Below are 10,186 nucleotides of genomic sequence, written 5' to 3'. Positions count from 1 at the left end.
ACAACCCATCACCTAAGTATTAAGCCCTGCATACATTAGCTATTTACCCTGATGTTCTCCCTCCCCCACACCCCTGACAGGCCCCAGTGTGTGTTGTTCCCCTCCCTGTGTCCATGTGTTCTTATTGTTCAGCTCCCACATATGAGTGAGAATATGCAGTGTTTGGTTTTCTGTTCCTGTGTTAGTTTGCTGAGGATAATGGCTTCCAGCTTCATCCATGTCCCTGCAAAGGACATGATCTCATTCTTTTTTAAGGCTACGTAGTATTCTGTGGTGTGTATGTACCACATTTTCTTTATCCAGTCTATCATTGATGGGCCTTTGGGTTGATTCCATGTCTTCCCTATTGTGAATAGTGCTGGTATGTTGTCTCTTTGTTCTCATTTGTTTCAAAGAACTTCTTGATTTCTGCCTTTATTTCATTATTTACCCAGTTCAGGAGCAGGCTGTTCAATTTTCATGTAGTTGTGTGGTTTTGAGTGAGTTTCTTAATCTTGAGTTATAATTTGATTGCCCTGTGGTCTGAGAGACTGTTTATTATTATTTCAGTTCCTTTGCATTAGCTGAGGAGTGTTTTACTTCCAATTATGTGATCGATTTTAGAGTAAGTGCCATGCGGCACTGATAAGAATGTATATTCTGTGGTTTTTGGATAAAGAGTTCTGTAGATATCTAGCAGGTTTGTTAGTCCAAATTGCATCATTTTGTAAGCCGCCTGCCATTTTGCAGATCTTGATCAAAGTGAAACATTCCATGGTAGTTTGGGCTATGAGAAACAGCCTGCTTCTTATCATATTCTGCTGAGAGAAAGTGCAAGGAACACCACATTCTGCCAGAACAACGGCCAGAACCACCTCATCCTGTGAACAGGTTATCAACATTTTTCCAGGCAGCAAGCCATGCCCCCACAGTCCCCTCCCACTCAGGCCTATGAATTGCCCAAGCCTATAAGCCACGGTGGGCTCTGGCATTAAGCTGGTCCCCCACCTTAACAGGTTTTTGCGATATACTGGTATTGCCGTTAAGCTGCCCTCTCTCTGTGTGTGTGTCTTCCTTTAACTCTCAACTTCCCTTCAAAACCTAACATTTTGGTGCCAAAACCTGGGATGGGGATTGGGTTCTAAACAGGTAAGTCTTCTCTTGCAACCTGGAAAGCAGCAAGCAGCAAAAACTAGACCCAGGACTGCTTCCAGATCCTGAGTGGACTCCTTGTTCCCAGCCCTGCTTCCCTCATTTTCTCATCTTCTCCAGCCCTGGGCTGACCTCCAGATCCTGATCAAACTCTCCATCCTCTTTTTCTTTCTTTCCCTTTTCTGGGTGGCTCTGACAAGGATCACCCCCATTGCTGGACATCACATCCAACACTAATCTCCAATTAGTGGGTGAGTCTCCCTTTTCCTCCTTTCCAAATTCCTCTCTATTTCTGATGGTTCACCAGAAAATCCCAACTCTGGGTGAGAGGTCTCCTCTGTCACCAGGTGACCACGGCCTGCCTTCTCAGGGGTGCCCTTGAATGCTCACCATTCCAGCCACTCCGGCCTCTGGGGGACTGCAAAGAGCTGTGGGGATGCTCCAGCTCAGCTATCCTATGTTCCTTCTCCCGGAGGAATTCGGGTACTCACTCCTCTCCAGGGTACTCACTTTCCTTTGGAGTATTCACTCCCCTCTGGGGTACTCACTCCCCTCTTCTAAATTTCTCACCCTTCCAGCCACCAGTATGGGGCAAGTCTCCTCAAACCTCCTCAAGACACCACTCTCAGGTGTCTCATCTGGAACCTCCCAGCCCAGGGCTTAGTGGACTCCATTAAAACTGAATACCTTATTCACTCCTCCCAAATGTCTCATCTGGATCCTCCAAGCCCAGGGCTTGGTGGACTCCATTAAGACAGAATGCCTTACTTTCCTCTCTTATGTTGCCTAGCCCTAGTGTAACCTGGAAAACAATAGTCAATGGCCAAAAAACAAAACATTCAATTTCCAAATTCAACATAATCTAAAAAACTTCCTCCAACGCAATGGTAAATGACGTGAGATGCTTTGCTTATCTCTGTTTGCAGCTCTCTCTCTCTGCCAATCATGTTCACCTTTTCAAATCCTCCTCCTCAACAAAAAACCCGCAAAAATGCCTCCTCCTTTGGACAATCCCTCCTCTAATTTCAACCTGGCAAACAATCCCCCTCCCTCGGTCCCCCTCCCACCACCATCCCCTCCTTATTCTCCTTTGGCTGCGGCTCCTCCACCCCCTTACTTTTGCCCTCCGTCCCCCTTTCCTTCTCCACTGCAAATCAGCTCTCACACCCAACCCCCTTTTCCTGAAAACCAGGCACACATCCAAAGGCCTTCCAAAGTCCTTTCCTTGCAGGAGGTGGCAAGGGTCAAAGGCATAATCTGAGCTCATGTTCCCTTCTCCCTAGCCATCCTCTCCCATCTTAAAAAGATAATTGGCTCCTTTTCCATGGATCTCACATCTTTCCACAAGGAATTTCTGTATGTCACTCAATCTTATAACCTTACCTGGCATGACATATATGTAATCCTCTCCTCCACCCTCACCCTGGAGGACAGGGGACACATCTGGATGAATGCCCAGGCCCATGCAAACAACCTCTACCAACAAGATGTTGCTCATAACCCAATAGGGATCCTGGCTGTCCCCAAAACTAACCCCAATTGGGATTATCAGGCAACTTCTGCAGACACAGCAACAAGGCCATATAATATCAAGCCTCCTAGCTGTCATAAATAAAGCTGCCCCTGCTCTTTTCCTCTCCTCCCTTTCAAAGGCCATGACTAAATATACCACCTTAAGCCCTAATACCAATAAGGGCAGAATCTACCTCCATTTATACTTCATCTCCCCGTCAGCCCCACACATCCGAAAGAAATTTTTAAAATTGGAGAATAGCCCTCAAACCTCCCAAAGAGACTTAATCAAAGTGGCCTTTAAGGTCTTTAACAATAGAGAGGATGAACTAAAAACCCAAAAAGTAAAAAGAGACCAGGCTAAATACCAGATGCTGGCAGCTGTCATTCAACAGGGTTCCCAATGCATACAGAAGTCCTCAACTTTGCAACAGTCACTGCCAGAAGCCTGTTTTTAGTGTGGCCAACAGGATCACTGGGCAAAAGCCTGCCCTAATCCCAGGCCACCCTCAAAACCTTACCCTATCTGTGGTATCAAGAAACACTGGGCCAGGAACAGTAGCTCATGCCTGTAATTCCAGCACTTTGGGAGGCCAAGGCAGGTGGATCACCTGAGGTCAGGAATTTGAGACCAGTCTGGCCAACATGGTGAAACCCCGTCTCTACTAAAAATACAAAAATTAGCTGGGCATGGTGGCGGGTGCCTGTATCCCAGCTACTTGGGAGGCTGAGGCAGGAGAATCACTTGAACCCAGGAGGCAGAGGTTGCAGTGAGCTGAGATCATGCCATTGCACACCAGCCTGGGCGACAAGAGCGAAACTCTGTCTCAAAAAAAAAAAAGAAAAAAAGAAACAACACCGGAAGTCAGACTGTGCTCAGCCAAACTCTTCCTCCCGCTTCATCACCTCTAACTGAAGACTGACAGGGCCTGGAATCCATTGGCCCGTCACCACTACCACCTCGGAACCCAGGGTAATGCTGTCGGTCTCTGGTAAGCCCATATCTTTCCTATTAGATATGGGGGCTAGTTACTCGGTTTTACCAGAATATTCTGGAACCCCTCTTAGTTCTTCTATTATGGGAATTGATAAACTCCCCTCTAGGCACAAATAGACTGGTCCTCTATTATGCAACCTATTTAACACTCCCTTTACCTACTCCTTCCTGGTTAATCCTCAGTGCCCTACTCCTATCTTGAGGCAGGACATATTAAGTAAATTCCACGCCTCCATACAATTTGCCTCCGGCAATTCTACCCATTTTATTTTACTCTGCAGCCCAGATGCTTCCCTCTCCTCCCCCTCATCCTCATTATCCACTCTGTTACTTTCTGTTAATCCTGAAGTTTGGAATGTTTCTAAACCCACAATAGCCACACATCACATCCCAGTTAAAATAACCCTCCAAAACCCCTCCATTTTCCTTCATCAGTCTCAATATCCCCTTAACCCAGCCAGCCTCAGGGGCCTCAAACCTATTACCTGTAAACTTTTACAAGCTCAAATTCTCAAGCCTGTAAACTCTTCCCACAACACCCCTATCGTGGCTGTCAAAAAGACAGATGGGTCTTACCACTTTATCCAGGATCTCTGAGTTGTAAACCAGGTGGTGGTGCCAATCCATCTGGTGGTCCCCAAGCCATATGCTCTACTCTCCCATATTCCCCCATCTACCACACACTTCTCTATATTGGATTTAAATGATGCCTTTTTCACTATTCCCTTAAATCTAGCTTCCCAAAGTCTTTTTGGTTTCACTTAGTCAGATCCTGATACTCAAACATCCATCCAACTAATATGGACTGTACTTCCACAGGGGTTCTGAGATAGCACCCACCTATTTGGACAGGCCCTCACCAAGGACTAGGCTGAACTTCCCCTTGCTCCTAGCACCCTCCTCCAATAATCAATAACCTCCTTCTCTGTAGCCCCTCCATCTGTCCATGCAACACACCACTTAGCTTTTAAACTTCCTCCATAGCTGAGGATATTTGGTCTCACCCACAAAGACTCAAGGTAGCCCAAACCCAGATTACTTACCTTGGGCTTGTCCTAACCCCTAACTCTCCAGCCATCCCAACTCAATGTAAGGAGCTAATTTGGGACATGCCCCTTCAAAGGACCTCCTCTCCTTCTTGGGCCTTGTGGGATACTTCTGACTGTGGATTTCCAACTTCAACTTGCTGACCAAGCTGCTCTACACGGCCTCACATGGGCCCATCCTAGAACCCCTGAACCTAGCTTGCCCCATCAACTCTCACTTTAAAAAATGAAAAAGTGCCTAAAATGGTCCCAGTACTGAGACTGCCCAACCACACCAAGCTCTTTCCTCTGTATATACATTGTGACCGAGGCCTTGCTCTTGGACTACTCTGCCAAACATATGGCAATGCCCCACAAGCCACTGCATACCTCTCAAAACAACTGGACTTTGTCATCCAAGGCTGGCCACCCTGCCTAAAAATATTGGGTGCGGTCACATTGCTGGCCTCAGAGGCACAGAAACTCACTCTCTACCAACACATTACTATGGCATCTTCCCATAACCTGCAGAACTTCATAAGCTACCAATCTCTTCTATACCTCCCATCATCCCGTTTACAGCAGGTGCATGCCTTATTCATAGGAAACCCTCTAATCACCTTCCAGAGATGTAAAGCTCTCAAGCTAGCCACCCTCCTACCTGTAAACACTTCCAGCTCTGAGCTCTATTACTCCTGCCTGAACCTCTTGAACTCCCTTTCCTCCCACTTCCAAAACATCTCGGAAGCTCCTTTGCAGGTAAACACCTACATGGTTCATTAATGGAAGCTCTTTTAGGGAGCCATGGCTATACTATCATTGCTGAAAATAAACTCCAAGAATCCAATGCTCTTTCACCCCATAATACCTCTCAACAGGCAGAATTACCTCTCAACAGGCAGAACTACCTGTAAACAGGCAAAGATAGTTGCCCTAACCAGGTCCCTGATCCTACTAAAGGGAGTGTTAACATTTACATCAATTCCAAATAAGCATTTCACATCCTACACTCTCACACCTTAATCTGGCAGGAAAGGGGTTTTCTAACTACAAAAGGAACACCCATAGAAAATGGCAAACTCAAACACGGGCTGCTGGAGGCAGCTAAACTACAACTACAGGCTGCCATTATCCATTGTAAGGGATACCAAAAGGCTACAAATGCCATAACCAAGGAAAATGTTTTAGCAAATTTGGCAGCCCAGCAGGCAGCTCTTAAAACCCCATCATTGGCCAAGTGTGGTGGCTCACGCCTGTAATCTCAACACTTTGGGAGGCCAAGGCGGGCAGATCACGAGGTCAGGAGATCGAGACCATCCTAGCTAACACGGTGAAACCCCATCTCTACTAAAAATACAAAAAATTAGCCAGGCGTGGTGGTGGGCACCTGTAGTCCCAGCTACGTGGGAGGCTGAGACAGGAGAATGGCATGAACCCAGGAGGTGGAGGTTGCAGTGAGCTAAAATCATGCCACTGCACTCCAGTCTGGGCAACAGAGCAAGACTCCATCTCAAAAAAAAAATCATTATTGCCCATTTTTCCCAGCATATTCCCTGTATATACCCAGGCAACACAAACCTCACTCACCCAGGCTGGCACGGTTCAGGAAGGAAAATAGTTCTACCTCAATGATAAAATTTTTTCACAAGTCCCAGAAACCTTCTGTACTTTCATATGTGCACAACCATTTTTATGCCGGTTATTGGCCCCTACTCCAGCTCTTAAAAACTTGTATAGATTCTCCCACCATGGCTGCCAATCTCAAAGATATTACTAAGGCATGTCCCCTTTGCACTCAAACTTACCCTCAGGAAATTATCAAATGACCTCCTTTCCCCACACATCAGGCCCGAGGGCACCTGGCAGGGCAGCACTGGCAGATCGACTTCACCAACATGCACCCCGTAAAACAAGTTTGGTACCTTCTAACAATAGTAGATACATTCTCTGGATGGATAGAAGCTTTTCCTACCACCACCGAAAAGGCACACACTGTCACTTCTATTCTCCTCACCCATATTATCCCCCAGTTTAAACTCCCCTCTTCCATCCAGTAGACAACGGGTCAACATTTGTTTCACAGGTTAACCAACAGCTGGCAAAGGCTGTAAACATTAAATGAGCTTTTCATATTCCTTACTCCACCCAATCTTTAGGTAAAATTAAATGGGCCAATGCCCTTTTAAAACAACAACTAACCAAACTCTCCTTAGAGGTTAACATGGTCTGGACTTCACTTCTCCCATTGGCCCTCATGCGTTTGCGAGCCATTCCCCAAAAGCCCCTCAGCCTAAGCCCATTTAAACTCATGTACAAATGCCATTTTATCCTCCAGAATCTCCCTGTATCTGCTCCCCCTTATGTACAGGATACTTGGCTGGCATTACACCTCACTCAACATCTAATAAGACAGCACGCAAATGCTTACTTGCCCCAGTCTAAAAGTCCATCCTCCAAACACTCCTCCCTGTCCCTACAACCAGAGAGCTGCATCTGGATTGCAGGCTCCTCCTCCTAACCTCTCCAACCTAAATGGATGGGTCCTAACCAGGTTATCTTAACTACTCCCACAGTGGCAAAAGCTAATGTCCCTTCCACACTGGATACACCATTCCAAGCTAAAAAGAGCACAAGATCCACATCCAGAAATTTTCTCACCCCCAAAATATTCTTCCTTCTTCACAGGACCAACCTCATTGTGCTTAACAAGAGTTCCAGAAGTTGCCAATCCAGAAGGCCCTGGTCCATAACACTCTCTGCCTCTAATTTCAAATCTTCTCTTATACCTTGTTTCAGATCTTTCCTGGTATTCCCTCCCCACATCCCTAGGCAGTCCACACACATTCTTCACAGTAATCCAGGATCTATGGCTGCAGGACACCTTCCAAAATTTCACTCCTACTCAAATCTCCTTTTTCTCCTTGTGTCCTCTTTGTCCGTGGGATACTCTAAGTCCCCACCCACAACCTCTGACAGCTGGACCCCCTTCGTCAACCTCACACATTGCCTCTTAAATCAGTCACACTCCCCTCTTTCTTCCAACTGTTAAACACCTCTTACTAACCCCTCCCCTCTCTGCTGGCACAGCTCTCCGTGTAGCCAAATCAAGGGCTCTCCTTGGAAAAAATGCACAAACAGTTCCCTCAACTGCAACCTATATCCTTCTGCCCTATCAGAACGGCAATGGCTATTAGTTAACAAAAATCCATTTCTCTATCTCTCTCCAAAACCAAACAACCTTCACCTCCACCCCCACCAACATTCCCTATCAGGCCCTCACAGGGGTTACCCTTGTTAACAGCTATTCAACCTAGAAAAACAAAAAAGTTGGGACAAAAAGTTTGTCCAGGATTCAACCCCCATCTTCTCATGGCTCACTGCCTTCACTTACAACTCTTGCCTGTCAACCCCTGGTCTTTTTTCCTGTGTGGCAAAAAAGCTTATCTTTGCCTGCTGGCAGGTGAGTTAAGAACATACACTCTGGTGTTTTAATCTCCAAACATTAACATTTTGCCTAACAACCAAACCATTCAGGTTCCTTTAGTAATCCCTATTTCCTCCTCCTCCACATATACCCAACAGCCTGTACACTTCATTCCCCTGTTAGCAGAACTAAACATCTCTGCTGCACTCAGCACTGGGATAGCAGGTTGCCCCTTTCTTAGGGTCCCTAATCTTCCTCCTCCTAATACTAATAATTGGCCCATGTATACTCATCTTCATATCCTGCTTTATCTCCCGAAGGCTGAACTCCCTTGTCCAGGCAACCACCCAGAAACACATTGATACCATCCTTCTCCACCAAGTCCAGTATCAGTGCCTCCAGGAAAACAACTCTGAAGTCGGACACCCACTGCTTAAAAACCCAAACCCTGATTACAGGGCCCCTATTCAGCAGGAAGCAACCAGATAATCAAAAACACCCCTCTTCCTTTTATATTAAAATAGAAGGCAAGAATATTAGTCCAAACTGCACCATTTTGTAAGTCCCCCCACCATTTTGCAGACCTTGGTCAAAGTGAAACATCCCACTGGGTATTTGGGCCATGAGAAACAGCCTGCCTCTTATCATATTCTGCTGGGAAAAAGTGCAAGAAACACCACATTCCAACAGAACAAGGGCCAGAACAGCCTCATCATGGGAACACATTATCAACATTTTCCCAGGCAGCAGCCCATGCCCCCCCAGACCCTGCCCATCCAGGCCTATAAATTGTCCAAGCCTGTAAGCAGTGGTGGCACTGGCATTAAGCTGGTCTCCCACTTCTGTAGGCCTTACGCTGGACATAAAGCCTGCATTTGCTGTTAAGCTACCATGTGTGTGTGTGTGTGTGTGTGTGTGTCTTTAACCCTTGCCTTCTCTTCAAACCCTAACATGGTCCACCTGATCCAGAGCTGAGTTCAAGTCCTGAATATCCTTGTTAATTTTCTGTCTCATTGATCTGTCTAATATTGACAATGGGGTGTTAAAGTCTCCGACTATTATTGTATGGGAGTCTGAGTCTCTTTGTAGGTCTCTAAGAACTTGTTTTATGAATCTGGGTGCTCCTGTATTGGGTGTTTATATATTTAGGATTGTCAGCTCTTCTTGCTGAATTGATTCCTTTACCATTATGTAAGGCCCTTCTTTGTCTTTTTTGATCTTTGTTGGTTTAAAGTCTGTTTTGTCAGAAACTAGGATTGCAACCCCTGCTTTTTTCTGCTTTCCATTTGCTTGGTTAATTTTTCTTCATCCCTTTATTTTGAGGCTATGTGTCTTTGCATGTGAGATGGGTCTCTTGAATACAGCACACTGATGGGTCTTGACTTTTTATCCAGTTTGCCAGTCTGAGTCTTTTAATTGGGGCATTCAGTCCATTTACATTTAAGGTTATTGTTATGTGTAAATTTGATCCTGTCATCATGATGCTAGCTGGTTATTTTGCAAACTAGTTGATACAGTCTCTTCATAGTGTCATTGGTCTTTGTACTTTAATGTGTTTTTGCAGTGGCTGGTACCAGTTTTTCCTTTCCATGAAAATATGGAATGCTTCACAAATTTGCATGTCATCCTTGCACAATGGACATGCTAATCTTCTCTGTATCTTTCCAATTTTAGTATATGTGCTGCCAAAGTGACCACTTAAAGTGATTATTGATATGATTGGGCTAATATCTACAATGTTTGCTGCTGTTTTCTATTTGTTGCCCTTGTTTTTTGCTTCTATTTTTATCTTCCATGTTCTTTTGCATCTTGTGGTTTTAACTGAGAATTTTACATGATTCCATTTTCTCTGACATAAAACATATCAGTTATAATTATTTTTTTCTCCTTTTTTATTTATTCAATTGAGTTTGCAATATAGATTTAAAACTAATCCAAGTTCATTTTCTTTTCTTTTTTAAAATAGAGACAGGGTCCCTCTATGCTGTCCAGGCTGTGTCTCCAAATCCTGGGCTAAAGGGATCCTCTTGCCTTAGACTCCCAAAGTGCTAGAATTACAGGCATGAGCCAGCACGCCTGGCACAAGTTCACTGTCAG

The 10,186-nt window shown here is 45.2% G+C and overlaps 1 non-coding gene across 1 annotated transcript; it reads right to left on the bottom strand.

Annotated features, from left to right (window-relative positions):
- Nucleotides 1–9,680: 9,680 nt before the first annotated feature.
- On the bottom strand, nt 9,681–9,787 carry LOC112207134 (U6 spliceosomal RNA). The gene has a single exon (XR_002941603.1). It is a non-coding gene; the product is annotated as a U6 spliceosomal RNA (small nuclear RNA).
- Nucleotides 9,788–10,186: the final 399 nt, after the last annotated feature.

Source organism: Pan troglodytes, chromosome X, assembly GCF_028858775.2.
Source record: "Pan troglodytes isolate AG18354 chromosome X, NHGRI_mPanTro3-v2.0_pri, whole genome shotgun sequence".
Lineage (NCBI taxonomy): Eukaryota > Metazoa > Chordata > Mammalia > Primates > Hominidae > Pan > Pan troglodytes.
The sequence above is the reverse complement of the archived record's forward strand: the minus strand, read 5'-3'. Positions and strand labels throughout refer to the sequence as shown.